Genomic DNA, 19516 nt, shown 5'->3' on the forward strand with positions numbered 1-19516 from the left:
AAATTGAGGGATTTGTCTTTGGAGGAGATGGAGGAGATAGTCTTGACTTTGCTTCAGTGCGTTCAGTGGATCCTCTCTCAAACTCTTTGCGCCGAGGCACTTGGTGTAACGCAGCGTTCCTTACATCAGAGCTCTAATGAGGCAGTGGTCACATTAGCTCCAGCGCTGATAGAGCCACTCACTAACTCTCTGCCAGCGGGCAGCGTTTTCCAGTCCACTGGACCACCAAGTCGCCTACCACCCTTTCGTAGCCGAACCCACCTCCCCCAACCCTTCCAATCTCTGTAACAGTGAGACACCCAGAGAAGATTTCCTCTCAGATATATGACCGACGAAGTTCCCTTCAAGCAAGAGAAGAAATGTGTTTCCTCTTCATGGCAGCAAAAGAAGCGGTCAACAGTCTGCCTTGAGATTTATTGTTGAACATGATATCCTGTGGCAATGTTGAAGAAATGAATAATGGATTTGTCAAATAAAATAAAAACATTCTCTGTAAAGTTCCTCTATGTTGCCTAAAGATTGTGCCACATGCTGCAGCTGATTCATTTAGACATCTCTACATTGCATTTCAATATCCTACCACCAAACAATTTGAAAATATTTACAGTAAATGTGATTTTTCCAAACAGCATCGATGCTCATGGGAGAAAGTAAAGCAAATGTCAACAAACACAGGGATAAAAGACGCCAGTAAATATGATAATTGTACACAATTACTTGTATTTTCTGGGCCTTACAAACGGAGCCTGTGACAAGAGTTGCCTGTCTGGGTAGAAATTGTCCCTGCGTGCACCCACACCCATTTTGGATTTGTCAGAGTCTCTGCCTTTTCCTCTTTCCTTCAAATAGCAGCGCTCTGAAATGGAATCTGCGGGCCCTCAGGGTTTCTGACAATGTCTCAGACATTTCTCAGTAAAACTAACAGCGGTATAACTTCTGCATTATTACCTTCTAAAAGTCAGCCCTGTTGTAGTGTACTGAGCGAAAGCAGGTCACAATACATTCTCTGTACCATTTTTAGCCCTGCTATAAGATTCATACTTGCCAGTGAAGGTTAAATCAAAGCCAGAATACACTGAGATTCAAGAAAATGGAGGAAAATCTGGGCTCTTATTTTGAAATAATAAAATGTAACTGCAAACAACATTAAATAGCAACATGTTATCCTATATATATAAATATATTTATATGTATATGTATATGTGTATATACATGTATGGACAATGTATATATTTATATATATATATATTTTTATATATATATATATGTATATGTGTATATATGTATATGTATGTATGTATATATATATATATATATGCATATACATATACGTATATACATATATATATACATATATATATACATATACATATACGTATATATACATATACATATACATATATATACACATATACATATACATATACATATGTATATGCAGTGTATTATCAAAATGAATACAATATTAATCTAAATACATGAAAATAATGATTAAGTGATGCATTCACATAAGAAGGTCCCCACTGGACAATGCAATATTTATTTGCATCATCTAAATTATGAACTCCTGCAGAAAGTATATCTCTACAGAATAACTCAGAAATCTTATATTACCATGGTATCAGGCTTACTTATCCATCCATCAGAGAGCATTGTATGTTCTCTTGATTTTAACCCACATAGTAAGAGATAAGTGGTCAACTGGCTACCTTTGCAGTTGAAACTGCAAAAGGCAAATGAGACAAGTCGCCTTTAAGCTGACTGGTTTTAAACATTGACCCAGGTAAACTGAAATTCAACCAAGTGAAACAATAATGTGAATTTAAAATATAATTTGAATATTCACATTTATAAGCCATATTAAAGAGGATATCACGTAGGGAAACAAAGGACCCTGGAAACAAACAAACACACACACACTCCATACTGACTTTAGGTTCTGAGCACAAGTGCAGCATTATAGAGTGAGCAGGATAAGCTAGGTGCTGTATTTCTGTCCTGGTATTTGCTTTTGGCCAGCGCTGATTTGATCTCTGTGTGTTGTGTCCAAGAGAAAATGTTTTGAAATGGCTCTGTAACTGGGATACTGACTGAGCTTTGAGCAGGCTGGCAGCATTAAAGCTACACCAGGCAAGATTCTGTGTCACGATACACGATTTAAAGGAGGACAAGGTGTCGTCTACCTCAGGTTATCAAATCTATTTTGGTTTTGTTATATGCTTACATTGGCTGGGGAAAATGCATTTAAATACAGTTACCCTGCTTATTGGTTTTACACTCCATAATGCCAATATTTGGGGGTGCACACAAAACTGGTAGCAGGTAGAGGCACGTCTGATTGTGAGATCTGCTTCAACAGAAGAATTGAACATAAAAGACTCAAAACATTGAAGGGTAATGGACCCAATAAAAAACTTTGGTGTCAAGTTTGATCATTTCCTGCATTGCTTCTTTGATCTCCAAGAGAAACAAGGTGATGAAAAAGAATCCTTACTTTGCAACATTCAAGCCTTGCCTCTGTGCGATGAAGCTGAAGAAGTACAGTTTTGTTTGCAGTACAATTCGTGGAACTGTCTGGGGAATAATGCCCTCCAGAGGCTCATTCATAAGAAGAATTGGCCTGAAGTTCATTGGTCCTGCAGACAGTGTGCATTTCCTTCTGTATGCCTCCACCTCTCGCTTGCTTTTAGTGTGCAAACACTTTCACATGAACAGTTGCAAACACACCAACATATATGCACGTTCCTTTATGCCCTCGTATTCCTTGGTGGGATTTGGGGTTGCAGTAAGCTCAGGCTATAAAAATAAAAAATAAAACACCTTTGCATCCGTCTGTGCTGCTGAAGTCCAGCCTGAGGCCTACTGGGCTTCAACGAAGTGTGCTGTGATTTGACAAGGCCAGTGACAGGAGGTACTGTAAATATCCGGCTGTCATGTGACTCAAGGAGCCAATGAAAGGTCATTGTTTCCTGATGCCATTGCCAACAACTAAATTAAGTGACTACATGTCTTGTGCATGCATCTGCCCTATTTTAGAAGATTGATATACTGGAGGTTTTGCATCACTTTGCTGCAGTGATCATTCATCCCAAAACATGCAACAAGAATGTGCAAACACACACACACTGGGTGGGTTATGCAATTTATTTGCCACCTCTAGATGTGACTTACACACCTACAGGCATGCTGCACACACTCCTAACCTCTGGGTTTGTCGTCATACATGTCATGTCTGACAGTGACAGCGGTGTATTAACGTCTCTACAGTTTCCCTCATGAAGCAAATTGTGATCCATGTTGTTTATCTCGACAGTGCAAAAGGTTAACTAGTTTCATTTAGCTCAGTCACCAGTTAGATACAATGAGGAATGACTTGAATCAAAAGGGCAGGTTTCGCTGCAGCTATAGCTTCACTGTGAATGTGTGTCTCTGTCCTAAAATGGCTTAGGGGGTCTTGCATTTATTCTGCATATTTTATTTTTTTGTTCCACCTCTCAGTACTAATGCATTTGTACTTATAAGCAAAGGCACCAAAAATGTTCTGCTCTAATGGAGGCCAGAAAAGTATTATGCATAGAGAGACCAAATTAGAACTGACAATCCTGTTAAACAAAATAAGTTGCTTTACATGTAAAGCAGCATAGAACCTGAAGCATGTTCCAAAATAGATTTAGAGCAGTCAAATTTAAGGTAATCCTTTGGAGGGACAAGTAAAGCTAGGGAAGGGAACAAGTGGGTGTTCAAAGGAAAGAAGAAAATGATGTTGACAAATGTCCAAACCCCCAATACTGTTACATTTTCACAGAGGAAAAGTCTCCTATCAAACATCTACAAAACACATGTGACAGAGATGACTTTGCCAACTCTGGGATTATGCATTATTATGTAGTGGTTTTATTAAGTCATGCTTTTAATTTTTTAATATTGCACTGTTCATTCCACTGTATAGGTACCTCATGTAGTTGTTTAGTGGTCATGCATTGTCATGTAGCTGTATGGCGAAACCGCCTACTATACTAGCAGTACGTACTGATTTGGCCAAAATTCAGTATGCAGTAAGTAGTATGAGAACAAGAGCAAAATCTGTAGTATGCCAAAACTTCCTGGATGTCTACTAATTCGGGAAAATTTCACAGTATACATCAGACCAGTCTGCCTTGCGTACTGTTTCCCACAATGCACAGCGCTCATTCCGCCTTTTCTTTTCTCTTCTTTTTTTGACGGGGGGAACTCAGTTTTTAGGTGCTGTGGAGATTATTAAATTCCATGTAAACCACTTCCTAACTTTTAAAATCATAAGTGGATAAAGAAGCAGTTTCTCTATCCGCTTGGCCGTTGTTTACTTCCGCTTTCCGAAAACGGAAATTCAGTGACGTCTGGCTCAGCATGCTGCAGAACAGATCGGACAGAACACTCATACTACATACTAAATTCAAACGCAGTATGTAGTAGGCTGTACCCACTACCTACTACATTAGTAAGTAGTATGTACCAGGCCGTTTTGAAAAAAGCCATTGTCTCTCTCTGTCTCCTGCCCAGGGAATACAGCTGTGAACTGGCTTCACTCTGGCACAGCTTAATGGCTGTACACTGTCCCTGTTTAATATAACAAATAAAAGATAAATAAATCACATTCAATTGTCCAATTCAACACTAGTCACCATGATAAATGCTCTGATGCATTCTTAGTGAAATTAGTTTACTGGAAGACATGTAGACCAGAGAGGAAGTGAGAGAATGAGGGAGAACACACACAGCTTGTGATACACAGCTGTATGTGCCTATACTAGGATTAATCATGTAGAAACCTGGGTGGTTTCAAAAACTGGACAGTACGTAATTTCTGACTCTTGAATTCTGTTAAACCTTTATGGTAGTCATTGCCCCTGATTTACATTGACACAAGTTTGATCAAGTGGCAGTGACTCAAGAGTCCCAGTCACCATAAATCAAATATGTCTGTACTCTAAACCAAATGAATTTGCTTTCAGTCCTGCCATGTGACATTTGAAAATATCACATTTATATTTCTATCCATGTCATATCAGACATTAATGTACTTCTCATGGCTTACAAAATTTTAAATGAGCTCTCTCCTTCATAGCATTTTTGATCCCCTTAAACCTTATGATCCATCCAGTGCTATTGGCTCACAGAATACAGGATTTCTGTCTGTAACCAGAGTTAAAAAGAAGTCATCAGACTGCAGGGTTTTTTCATGCCCCCTTCCTCTAAAATACCCCCCCGCTTGCTGATGTCGTACTTTTGAACTCTGAAAGCCTTTAAAAACAACCTTTGAATGCATCTTTTTGCCTTGACTTTCGTTTAAGCTTCCATTTCTTTTATCAACATCATATTTCACCAAATATAATGCCTTCAATAGATAAGATAATTACTTTACTTTCATAGCAAATAATGCACCAAAATCAACAGTCATTTTAAAACCTGCCAAAACAGAGGAATGAATCTAATGAATATAATATGTTGTGAAAATATATGCAATGTATGTGTATGAATTTATTTGCTTTGGCAATAACATGTCTTTGTTCATGCCAATAAAACAAAATTGAATTGAAAATTGAAAAATTGGAATGTCCTCACTTTGTGAACTAAAGATTTTGTGGTTCAAGGGAAAAATTGAGCCGCGATTGATGGCTGCTTTCATTTTAAAAATTGCAGGATAGTGCAGAAAGGCCCTTCTCCTGCAAGTGACTACACTAGGAACAATCAATCGATCTTTATTTGTATAGCCCAAAATCACAACAATCGTTATCTCAAGATGCTTTTACAAACATAGGAGGTCTAGACCACTCTATGTCAAATTATGAACAGAGAACCAACATCAAGACAGGATAAAACTCAGTCTTACCCCACCTCAATCCAACATGAGCATTGCACTTCGCAGTATTTAGCTAGTTACAGCGACTAAAAACTTCCCTTTAACAGGCAGAAACCTTGAGCAGAACCAAATTCATGTCAGACAGCCATCTGGCTCGACCGAGTTGGTCGAGGAGAGGAGAATAAGAGATAGAGGGAGCAGTGATAGTGATGAGACGAGTAGTAGAAGCTGTCGCAGCTGGAGTCTAGCACGTCTGTGTGAACGTCCAGTAACTTTAATGGGACAGGCAGAGTTAAAGTAAGTGATGGGGGGGTTGGGGGGAGAAGGTGAGATAGGATCCCAGTGTGTCAGTGCGCCAGTTCCCCCGGCAGTATAAGCCTATAGCAGCATAACTAAGAGCTGGTCCAAGCCTGAGCCAGCTCTAACTATTCTGACTCTGCAATCCTCTGTGACTAGTCAGTGGTTTTCAAGGTTTTAGCTCATCCTTATAGTGTCAGTTTTGGTTTGCCTTGAACCACCGTTTGGCAAAATCTAAATGGAACTGGTAGAACTGAGTTAAAAATCCTCATACATGTTTATGCAATATTTGTTATAATAAGTCATGTTGATCTGAACTCAACCTCAACAATTAACAATTTGAACATTCTGAGTACTGTAGGTCTTTACTCCAGAGGAGCTCACAAAGATTTAGTTTTACAAACGTGTGAGAAGCCTGAGCCTTTCTTACATGTTTCAAAGCTGGATGACTAGAATAAGAATACACACTCTGCACACCGTCTGTCTCTGCCTGGGGAAAACTTGTCCTTGCGTATAAGTTTTACTTCCAGCAGTAAAAAAAAAAAAGAGAGAAAACTTTGCCCCAAATCATTTTCAGAAAAATGTTTCAGTTGGCCGAACACATCAGTCCAGATGTTTTTACTCCAGTGAGACAGAATCATCGCAGCCTGTCTCAACAACACATGACTTGGCCCTTAAACACCCTCATAAATGTTAAAGTGGTGTTGATTGTTGCAGAGCTTAAAATGAATTTGTTGTACAAATGACTCATGAATTATTTACCAAGGACATCATTTATTTATTTCATGGTTCACTATCTGCTGATGTGTTACCGGGTGCCATTAAATTCTGCCTGATTAAGATATACATAAACAGACAAATGTAATTTTGGAACTTTGCCTTACTTTTTTGTTTTTTATCTTTAATTATAAATCTGTTTAAAGCTGGGGTTGGTAGTCAGATTTAGATACACTTTTTGTTATACTGGTTAAAATAATCTTTATGTCCCGATGGCAATCAATACATAATGTGTTCTTAAAAAAGAGTGAAAAAAAGCTGCTATCTACAGCCGGAGTAAACCTGGGAAAACACCAACCAATCCCTGCCATCAGGAGCCAAATTATGAAACCAATCAAACCCCGTCCTGCCGTTCTGCCCGCCTCCTGCGCGTACATTTCATGTTTGTTTGTGTTTTTAACTTTCACTATCATAATGTTTTGGTGTTATCTTACAACTGAGTGAGACATGAGTTGACGTAGTGCAAAACACAAATGATGTGCTGAAGACTGGTTTTGAATCAGTCACCATCAAAATGGTCGCGAATCAGCGGCACTCGTACATGTGAGCGGGGGCGTCGTTTTGGAGGAGCTCCGAGGGGAGGGGGGGAGGGGTTAGACGGAGTCCTGAGGAAATGCTACATTCAAATTCATGCTAGTTTTCCGTGGCTACCAACCCTAGACTGTATAAATAATGGACGTAGTATCCGTGACGTCAACCAATCTGTTTCTGAAGCACTGTTATGAGGCCAACTGCGGCGGGAGCCATATTGCCGCTGTCGTATTGTGACGTAAAGAGGCGGGCTTTGAGCCTCCTAGCCAACAGCTACAGTGTTCCTGCCTGTCATCAAGTCAGCTATGCCTCTCATTGGAAGACTCGTAATCACAATATCTTCAAAATTGCCACGTTAGAAAAAAAAATCCCCCCCGTACAGTGTGTGCCGATCAAGAAATGAGAAACCCAGACTACATTCGTCTTTTGTACCAGGCTGTAAACATGTTTATTTCTGCTGTAAAGATTGTCTTTTTTGAGTTGATGTGTATGTAGTTTCCGGTACTTCTGGAGCCAGCCTCAAGCGGATCCTTGATGAACTGCAGTTTTTAGCACTTCCGCATTGTACTCATATTTTGAGAACAGAGGTTGCCGCTTGCTACCAACTCTAGCTTTAAGTCTTGAAGACTTGATTTAGCTGAGTCAATGCAAAGGTTAACTGTGGATTGGTCCCCCCAAAAAAAACTCTCAACAAGTTTTATTCACTGTTTGGAAACAGGGTGTTGTTTGCTTCTAAATGTGGTTATTTTCATTGGGATATTGGATGAAACTTGTTGTATTTCACGGCTCATTTTGATTAGCTTTCCAAAAATCCCTCACATACTGGAGAGGCTGCTCTCCAACAGAGGGATTTTCTGCTTTGTCAGTTAAATCCACAACAAACAAAAAGCAGTTTGAAGACTCCAACCCAGGCTGTAGTAACATGTATAAACTTGTAAAAGAAATGTGTTATTGTTCTTGACATTGAATTCATTGATAGATTGATGTAATTAAACACATGATGGCACAGCTCAGCATGCACCGTGCATCAGCTTTGGGACAAAAACTCACCCAGGCAGGTAATTCATGTCCCCAACATGCTTTTGGCCATTTCGTGAAAAGATGCAAGATGACGGCAGCGAGCCAAACAAATATGGCTGTGATGATGTGGCTCTCCTGGTTAATCTCAGAGGGCTACAGATGCATGTAGCACTTGATTTTGTTTACGTTGTGTTTACCTGTGGGCAGAGCCGGCCCTAAACAACTTGGTGCCCTAGGCAAGATTTCAACTGGTGCCCTGTTGTAAATGGTAATAAAACTGATATTTAGCAGGAAAAAATAATACAATTTAAAAATACATAATGTAGTAGTAGTAGAATTTATTCAGTCATTATATAACACAATAATTTTCACAGTGCAGACACTTTCAACAAAGCAACAGTCATGTATTAAGTGATGACTGAAAAGGCAGAAGGAAAATGCTTATTGAAGCTTATTTTACATTTTCTATCTAATTAAGTTAACAGCTTCCAGAGTGTAAAGAAAACAACAAAAACAGTAAATCATGAACACTTATAGACCTCAAAAACTGCTTTACAAACCATCTTTTTAAAAAACAAAACTGAATCACAAGCTTTTATATGTAGGGGAGAACGGGGTTGTTTGTCACACGGGTTGGTTGGCACACTCGTTATATCTCGCCACCAGAGGGCACTGTCTCTCAAATTGGGGTATGGACATTTCCAGAATTAGGATCAGAGCTCACCTACATAGTCTTCTCTGGAGTAAGACATCTGAACTTGAGGTGAGAGGACTTTTTGTGTTTTTCATGTCAAATTGTAAATATTCAGCTCCTCAGTATTTTTCTTCTAGGCTTTTAAACGATGGGTATATAAAAAAGCGTGTTACCCTTACAAAGTGTGAAGGGAAAGCTATAGTTTAGATTTTTATTAGCTAGCTTACTAGTTGTTAGATGGTTGTTAGCCTTGATGCTAGCAAAAAATTCCAGTTGGGGTTGGTTGTCACATTTTCTTTGGGGTTGGTTGTCACATGTAACAACCAACCCCTATGTTGGCAAAATCATGCATGGTGAAATTAGTTGTAGTGCGTAGACCCTACATTTGCCATCACTGTAACTCAGACAGTGACTGTATGTAGCCTAGTTGAGTCGGCCATTATTGTTCGGCCTATTTGTTTTGTTCTTTATGTTGTTATATAGGCTGGCCTAAAGATGTGTTTCCTGTTCATGTTCCTTGCTCATTTTATGTTAAAATGTATTAAGTTATGTAGGCCTATCACTTGTCAGTGCAATTAAACTTTCAAATTTAGTTCTGCCTTCTTGCCTTTTTAAAAATATTTTTCCCATTGAAATACCATTGTGACAACCAACCCCATAGTGTGTGACAACCATCCCGTGATGGGGTTGGTTGTCACAATGTGTCAGTGTCTTTGATAGTTAATTGCCTCTTTGTTACAATGAGTTGGAAAATGAGAGGGATACACATTTCAAGCCAACACCTTAAGCTTCAATTTAATGTAGGAATGACTATTCAAGGATTCAAGGTTTTTTATTGTCATACCAATACAAGCTGACGCATGATATGGACTGAAATTGTGTTTCTCAGGTCCTGTATTGAGCCAAAAAAAGAACATACAATTAAGGGAAGACATAGTAATAAATGTAAAAATATTGAAAGATGTTTTGATGATGAGCAATCATCAAAACAGTAAAAAGTGTGACAACTGACCCCGTTCTCCCCTACACTGGCATCACTCTGGAATTTAACCCCAAATTATATTAAACAAAGTAATATTATTTTTCCTATTATCTCAAAAATGTCTTCCTCACTCATTTAGGGTGCAAGCAGCGCCCCCTATAGAGGGCTGGTGCCTCTAGCATTTGCCTATACTGCCTATGCCACTGGCCGGCCCTGCCTGTGGGCTCTGCACCCCAGTTGACTCCAGTAAATCTCAGGCCATCAGTGTGAGCACTGACCAGGCTGATGGCGCTAAAGATTATTACAATCTTTTTTTTTTTCTTCTTGTAGTAATTAGCAATTACTGGAGCTCCTCTCCCAGATGTTGAGGGGGTTGAGCAAGTGGTTTGGAATGGATTAAAAAGCTGACGTCAATGGCAAAATGCAAATTTGCTTCTCCAAGCTTTATGTAAAAAAGCTCTGAATTGGGAGCTTAGCCGGGGAATTTCGTCCACATGCTCCATCCCATTCTTGTCTGTGCTGGAAGGATTGCGTGGTCTCACTGATGGGTTGGAAGACCAGCTCCCTCAGCTTTGAAGCTGATAAACCTTTTAAAACCATGACAAATGTTCTCCTGCAATTTTGCCAGAGGAAAGGCAAAGAAATGAAAAAGGTAGCAGGCGCGGGAATATGAAAATTTGCCCCATCCATCTCAGACTCCCTACCGTGCAGCCAAGTTTTTTCTCTTAAAGGCTGAAGTGCTTACTCCTGCAAAGCTCCAATTTAGACTTTGTGATTGTCTTATCCACCTGTGAATTCACAGTAACCTAATGGTTCTGCATCAATATGGCAGCATACAAACGCCACAGCATGGAGACATTTGGCATGTTGTGTCACCGTGATCAGGCAGCGTCTAATTGCACAAAACTCTGTGTCAGTGGACATGGCTGGATGGCACAAGGTGGAGACATGCAGTCAGTTTCCATAGTGATGTGGTTGAATAGAGGGGATTAGCAGGGGCAGTGTGCTGAGAAAGGATTGCAGGCTTCAGTCAAAGCTTGCATTTAGAGCCCCCCCCCCCCCCCTCCTTTTTGGTGATGCTGATGATGGACCCTTCGTCTCCCTTCACTTCCCACACTTCCCCTCATGCAGACGTGTTTAATATTCAGCCATACCTCTCCTTCATTTTCTGTGCCGGTTCCTCAGGTGTAAAATATTCGATGAGCCACTCATTCACTGTAACACATGCCCTCAGTGCAAACCCTGCGAAGGCCATCAGAATTAACATGTTGGTTTTGAATCATAACTAGGCCAGCTTTCATGAGGTATATGCTGTAAAAGTGTGGGTGTTATGCATTGCACATAACTTTTTCTGTAATCCAGCTTTCAATCTCCACCAACACATCATGCACACAGTCTCCTCAGTGCACAATTAAACCTCCAGATTATACTGTGTGGATTAGCTTTCCTTTAAATCTGCTGAATATGAAGTTAAACATGACATTTTTGACACTTCATATAGACAGGGATTTCAAGAATTTGATCCTTATCATTAAGACTAATATTTCTGTTTAATTAGTTTAAGGGTGTAATATCAGTCATTGTGTATATTCCCTTAATAATAAGCTAATAAATACATGTCCCCATTGATCAGGATACAAATCACTGTTGGCTTGTCTTAAACAAATTTCTATAATCCTATAATTTTATTCTTCCCACTTGAACCCTGGTTTAAAAGAGGAAGAAGTGGAAGTGGAGCCAAAATTAAGTTCTTATTTGCAGAGAGGACAGTACATAAAAAGAAAGCTGGGACAATTGAACACTGGTTGATGTTCAAATAATCCATCAATGTCTTTTTTATACACCTAAGTTTCACGATTTAACCCTCATGTTATGTTTGTTTCACAGGAACAGCAATAATGTCATGAGTCAATTTGAAAAGTGCCAGAGCCCCCAAAAATCCCAATAAACATTTTAAAAATCTCATTATTAAGTCCATTACTAACAATTTAAATCAATATTTGGTGCAATGGTGTTCTTTAATCCTCACAGATCATGGTTCAATGAGGATAGCGCACTCGTTTTTCAATGAAATTCTTGTTAAAACTTTTTTAAATGTACATTTGAAAGACCTAAATATAAATACAATAGTTTTACATGACAGATTTTGTTCTATTTTATTTTAAATTATTGTTTTTTTATGAAGTGATGTTGATAAATCAACACAAACCACCTCTTCTGTCACATGCTGCCCAGTTTTTTTATGCTGGCATATATTGCCTAAAACGTGAAATGAACCATTGTGATTTTATATGATATATCACATTTAATCCAAGCAAAAACGTTTCATACCAAAAAAATACTTTTAACATTTTTTTTTTTGATTTTTGAACTTTAACAGGAGGGTTAAGTTTATCACAATTACGTACTTCATTCTGCCGATTCTTAAAACGTCTTTGTTTTTACATCATTTTGAAAGAGAAAGTTTTCAAACTTAAAATGAAGTCCTGTAGAAATTACAAACCCAGATCCACCATCCATAGATGAGGACAAGCTTTAAATCCACACTTAGCTCTTCAAAGCACTCCAGCACATTTTTTTAAACACCACTTCCTGAGAAATGTAATCTGTTCTAGATAATAAGATATAAAAAGGAAATAGCATCAGACAAAAAGGCTACAGTAGCTGAGCTCTGGCTCAATGCCAGCGCTGAGGCTGACCTCAGCATTAAAGAGCTGTCTTTGCAGGGACTCAGAGGTTTTCAACTAATGAAGAAAGAGATGTCTAATTTGAAAAATACTGTAAAATTCTCATCATTCTTTCTACACCATTGGACTTTTTTGTTGCAATACTACATTGATCACATCATAGTGGCACACCAATGTGTGTTGCTACCATTGACTTTGTAAAACATGGACATAGCCTTACATAGTTCACCTGTTGGTTTCTGAGGAGGAGGTGAGAGGTCAAACAGAGGCGATTGTCATATTCAAAATCTACCTCAACCTAACTTTCGGCCAACCTAGAGACAGAAAAGAGGTGAAGCCTCCTGGCAAACAAATACATCGTGTCATCATCCGTCTGTCAGTCAACTCAGCCACAGCCCCACTCTGTGGTCCAAAGTCCTCTTTTCAAATGAAAGTAGTTTTTAATTCCAATGGGAAATCAGGGTCCTATAGAGTCTGGAGGACGAATGGAGAGGCACAGAATCCAATGTGTTTGAAGTCCAGCATGAAGTTTCTGCAGTCTGTGATGATTTGGGGTGCCATGTCATCTGCTGGTGTTGGCCCACTGTTTTTTATGAAGTCCAAAATCAACACAGTTGTCAGCAAGGAGATTTTAGAGCACTTCATGCCTCCAACTCCTGACAAGTATCCGTGACGTCACCCATCTGTTCCTGAGCGCTGTTTGGAAGCCAATTAACGGCAGCAGCCATATTGGAAATGCAGAACTCAACCAGACAGAGTGTGAAGTAAAGGGGAGGAGTTTGAGCCTCCTAGCCAACAGCTATGTGGTCTCGTCTGGGAGTCAAGACAGTCATGTCCTTATTTGGGCAAAAAATCGTAATCTTAATATCTTCTGAACCGTCGCGTTAGAAAAAAATTCACCCCCCATACAGTGTGTGCCGATAGAGAAATTAGCTACGTAGGGCCAAGCTGTTTTTTGACCAAGGCTGTAAACATGTTTATTAATGCTGCAAAGATCGTCTTTTTTTTAATTGGTGTCTGCGTGTACATATAATGTTTGTTTGTGTTTTGAATTTCCATCCATCCATCCATCCATTATCTTGACCGCTTATCCAGTTAGGGGTCAAGGGGGACTGGAGCCTATCCCAGCTGGCTTCGGGCCGAAGGCAGAGTACACCCTGGACAGGTTGCCAACCCATCACAGGGTTTTGAATTTCACTATGATAATGTTTTGGTGTTTTCTTACCGCTGAGTGAGACATGAGTTGACGTAGTGCAAAACACAAATGATGTGCTGAGGACCGGTTTTGATTCAGTCACTATCATATGGTCGGGAATCAGCGGCGCTCGGGCATGTGAGCGAGGACGTCGTTTTAGAGGAACTCCGAGGGGAGGGGGGAGGGGTTAGACGGAGTCCTGAGGAAATGCTACAATTAAATTCATGCTAGTTTTCCGTGACTACCAACCCTAGACTGTATAAAATATGGACGTAGTATCCGTGATGTCAACCATCTGTTTCTGAACCGCTGTTTTTAAGCCAATCGACGACAGGAGCCATATTGCTTCTGTCCAGCCAGTGTGACGTAAAGAGGCGGGATTTGAGCCTCCTAGCCAACAGCTACAGTTTTCCCGCAGGCAGCTGTGCCTCTCTGCAGCTGAAGACTCGTAATCTCAATACCTTAGAAATTGCCACATTAGAAAAAAAAAAACTCACAGTGTGTGCCAATCGAGACATGAGCTATCCAGACTACACTCGTCTTTTGTACCAGGCTGTAAACATGTTTATATCTGTAAAGATCGTCTTTTCCTCATTCATGTGTATGTGACTTCCGGTACTTCCAAAGCCAGCCTCAAGTGGATTCTCGATGAACAGCAGCTTTTAACACTTCTGCATTGGACTCATATTTTAAGACCAGAGGTTGCCGCTTGCTACCAACCCTAAGGACGAGCATTTCAAATTAGCTTAGGCGAAAAAAACGTTGAAGTGTGTCATTGGTTCACTTGTTTTATGCTAATGCCTACATAAATGTGCATTAAAACAATAAATTAACTTCTAAAAAATAATACTGAAGCAAAATGAGTCTCTTCATATCACATAGCATCTTTAAAAATCTACCACTGTTTACATTTTGGAAGTTTGATCCTTTTTTTAGTATTGTGTTGTGAAATGTAAAACAAAATACCATCAACTATCATCCTCTGAAACAAGTGATATTTCAATTAATATTTGTATTGGGTAAAAGAAAATGTCTCTGTGTAATGCTAATTTGTGTGCGTGTGGGTTTATTACACTGCACACATCTCAGCATTATAAATGTGGACTATTAGTGCGTGGCGAGGCTGTGTCTCAACACACATTTTCCCTAACAGAGTTTTATTTATTGCAACATTTCTTGTAATTGCGTTAAACTGTTTGCTCATTCTGAGAATCAATCACAACAGATTATCTCCGTCAATGGGTTTATAAGGAATGAAACCAAGTGAGCTCGATTTACATAACCGCTTTCTAAATTGATAATATTGTTTATTATGGTCATTTCAGCTGTTATTGCTTGAATACAACCCTTTGCATTGCTTCCATAGGATAATTTATTTTACAGGCACATTTTAATTTGTAACATGATTTCATATGTTGGCATGTATGTCTCTGTAGCCTAGATGTGCTTTTAACCCTCTGAAGTCTAATCTGCACCATTAATGGACTTTCTGTAGAAGTTAATTAACCATTTTCAATGATAGCATCACAGCAATCCCAGTAGAAAGCCATATAAGGAGGGGAGAGACGGAGACCGATTATGCTGTTGCCTAGCAACACATGCACAAAATTTGAAGCGATTTAGTGCCCCCATACTGGTTATCATGGAGGTCATATGTTTACAAAAATCCACACTATGTGCTGGCTGTCACACAGATCAACACATGTACCTGTCCCCGTCCTGCATGATGCATGTCAGCATATTGATGCCAAACATTCATAACCCCTTCAACCATCCCTGTTGCAGCACGTCGGTCTGCTTCTGTGGATTTCTGCTTTTCCTTTTGAATAAGGTGCAAAAGCAACATCAGAATCCCAGCAGAGGAAAAAAAGCCAGTGTTTTCTGCAGCGGTGGGATTTAACTTCTTTGCATAGTTGATCCCTTCAGGAAGGTAAAAATCTGAAGGAGAGAGAAAAAAAACCACCACGGAGAGGAACAGAGCATGCTCCACAAATTTGGTAGATGATTCACTCACTGAGTCCTGAAATATCATTGGCCGGCCCACCTTACTGATTCCTACATCCCACAATATTTCACTACGCATGTAAATAAGATCTGGCGAAAGCTGTTTGTTATTTTAAAAAACTGTCCTCTAAGCTTGTTTGTAAATCATGTTTGTGTGTGTGTGTGTGCGGGTAAGAGAGAGAGTGGAAGAGAAAAGGAGGCATACAAAGAGAGCAAGAGAGAAAGAGACATAGGGAGGGAGGAAGAGAGAGGCGAGACAGAGCTGCTGAGGCACTCACTTCACAGCAATTTAGGTCATGCTAAACAAATGCTATACTAAAGAAGCACAGACAAATAAGAGCAGCTAGCCTTGAAGTGATTTTCCTGCATCTTTGGAGGCTTATACACAGCGGACATTACAACGCAGCGACTGAGAATACAAGAAGCTGTGTTTTAATGCAGAGAATATCTCAGGTGTCTCTGTGCAGCACATGCAGGTGAGAGGTGAATTTTATCAGTCGTCCCTGGAGGGCAGGCCCAATCTTATTTATGCTTTATATAGAAATATTGAGTGAGTGGTTATTCAGTTATGCCTAGCTTCCCCCTGTTGATATACATGTATGATGAACCCTCTATTATCAACACACAAGAAGAACACCCCAGCAGTAAACACACTGTGTGCTTACATTTTAAGGAAAATGCAGGGAGCCATCACAGTTTGAGGCTGGTGATAAAAGCAAACAGAAAAGAGGCTGCACATCAGGGCGTCTGACAGTCTAACTCTTGGTGGGATTACCTAATAAGACATATTCATTTTTTAATAAACTGATGTAAGCTGCCTTGCTGTCAAAACAAGGGCTGTGCTAATATTTGGTGTTGTGTTTTTGTGTTTGCGAATTATGTTTATGTTTCTGCAGCACCTTCTTCAGATGCCAGGTTCATGTTAGCAGTGTTTTCCTTTTGCAGGCATGAATTACACGTGGACATGCATATATATTAAAGTTCTACATGATAGGGATTTATGCTTTTCTCTTAATGGAGAGCCAAATCTCCCACGCACCTGTGCTTATTCCCCCCTTTAAATATGCAGTGAGCTAAACGTTTCTTATCACTATTAGCTATCGTTTATGCAAAAACAATGTTACATTATGTTAAGCCAGGTGAAAACCACCAGAAGCAAGTCAAAGGATCGACCAGTGTGTTTACAATAAAAATAAAAACGGGATGTGTACACAATTCCAGCAGCAGGAGGAAAACAAGTCTGCGACAATATGAATAAAATATGTGAATTGCTTATGATTAGCATACTAATGACGAATCATCATGCTAATCAGTTCATTTTGTGGCCTCAAATTGCACACTGGAGCTGAGAAATGTGAGTCCATGAAAATGCTTTGTGAAAACTGAGAAAAGCTCAGAGAATTGCACAGAGATTATAACAGTCAGTTAAAAAGGCATTAAAAGGTGGCTTATTAAAAGTATGGAGGTCAAAGGGAGAAAATGGGGGGCAGGATTGCACAGTGGCCTGTCATCACATTAGAGTGAGATAAAGATGAGAATGTATTTTTTAATCTTTACATCTGATCATGTTATTTTCTCCTGGTACAAGTTACTGGAGCTTTAATATTTACACCAATTTTTTTAAATATAGTTTTGGAGCTGTGTGCAAAACTATACTTATTTTTAAACTACTTATTTTAGGACTTTGGATTTAATTTTATCTTATGTCAATGTTGTTGATTTTTGTTGCAGAAGCTCTCTGTGGACATACATCTGTACATTTGATTTACTCTGTTTTGCTTTGATAACGACTTAATGTCGGTCGTTTTCTTGATATCTCCACCTCTTGATCTTGAGGCAACAACACAGGTTTTCCCATCAGAGCAATCTTATTTATGCCATCAACTGAGATGATAAAAAAGTAAGCCAAGATCTCAAGAAAACAACTGAAATCAACACATTGACTCAGGGAAACCTTCTATTCTATCTCCAGATAATAAGATGTTAAAGTCTTGAGAAGACAACTGATATTTACTCGCTATAATGGAAAAACAGATTAAATAAAATGTATTGATGCGTGTCTTCTCGGGGCTCCCATATCTAGTAAAACAATCATTGTAACCTTTATAATAGCCTTAACCTTAAACATGACATTAAACCAACAGGGGGGTCTTAAATGTTAAATGCTTCACCTTGGTTGTATCCTTGTGCAAACACCCCGCACCCACCCACTCCAACATCAAGATGATTTTACAGCCAGTGGGGCAGTAAAGAGGGGGCATCCTGAACCTCAATCACAGTCACATACTCTGAAAGCCATCAGACTGAAATTAAGAGAGTGGGGGTCTGCTGGTAAAAAAAAAAAAAGGCGCAGTGAGCTCAATCAAAGCAAAGCTGCGGGGTGAGGAGGTCAGCTGGCTGAGCGAACATGTCACCAGCCTATTGGACATGCCTGTGTGCTCCATCAGCAGGTGAATTAATATGTGTCATGTTTCACACTCCATGTCCGCAGGGACGCCAAACCAGATGGGATTTTAAATGCTGCATTTCATGTGGTATCATTTAGTAGGTTAGTTCACCCCTCATTGCTCTGCCATCTGGTGCCCTCTCAGCCTGTTATAGTGAACATTCACACTCCAGCCTGCACGCCGCTGATCTCCCTGCACGCGTTTACACAAGTTTACACTGCAGCAAGTGTGCTCTGTGCGCCCTCCTCCAAACTCAGATCAGTGGCATCAAAAGAGAACAGGACAGTAAGTAATAGCAGGCAGCACACGTGGAGTCTCAAAACAAAAGCATGAAGCCAAACTACAAAGCCCTCACTCGTAGGGAAGTTCTAAAAGAAGGCAGAGAAGAAGCAAACGTGACATCACAGATCAACAGCTGAGCTGAAGAAAAACTTGCGCTAAATGTTCAACTAAATCAAACAAGTGGGCCCCTTTACACAGACTGTGAATCACTTACCTTTCAACTTTACATTGAAGAAGTGCTCCCCAAGGAAATGTTGCGCTCTGGGCTTTCACTTTCCGTGAGGTTTCTTTAGAGAAAAGAAGAAAATAAAAAACAGCGACTGGATTCTAGTCCTCGCGCATTTGCTTCTCGTGTCTCTTTCTTTCTTTTTATACTTTCTTTTTTTTTCTTTATGTCTATGAGCTTAGAGTCCACGACTTTATTCCTCGCATATCATCCCTTCATTTGTGGCAGACGTCGGGCTTTGGACGATTACAGGCAGAGTTAGACAAGCAGCCAGTGTTCCCTCCCTTTATTGACGGGCTCCCTTTATCACAATTTGCCAGATTTGTAGACAGCTGCTGACTGGCCTCAACCTTCCACGGATACGCGCGTGGACCTGATAATGCTGCTTATATTACCCCCCATATGTTTCCATTTTGCACCATACATTTTACCACTGGAGCGGAGGAGGGGGTGCTCTTTTGGGGGGTGGGTGGGAAGGGGGCTGGAGGAGGGGGCTGAGCGCAGAGGCAATTACGTTCCGAATATGTGATTTCTT

The 19516-nt window shown here is 39.9% G+C and overlaps 1 protein-coding gene across 1 annotated transcript in view; it reads right to left on the minus strand.

Moving 5' to 3' along the window:
• Nucleotides 1-19322, minus strand: part of tnnc1a (troponin C type 1a (slow)) — a 30778-nt gene extending 11456 nt beyond the window's left edge. The window contains exon 1 of the mRNA XM_034696760.1: nt 18970-19322. The gene's annotated coding sequence lies outside the window, so the exon portion shown is untranslated. The remainder of the gene's footprint in view (nt 1-18969) is intronic.
• Between the last annotated feature and the right edge of the window lie 194 nt (nt 19323-19516).

Source organism: Notolabrus celidotus, chromosome 11, assembly GCF_009762535.1.
Source record: "Notolabrus celidotus isolate fNotCel1 chromosome 11, fNotCel1.pri, whole genome shotgun sequence".
Lineage (NCBI taxonomy): Eukaryota > Metazoa > Chordata > Actinopteri > Labriformes > Labridae > Notolabrus > Notolabrus celidotus.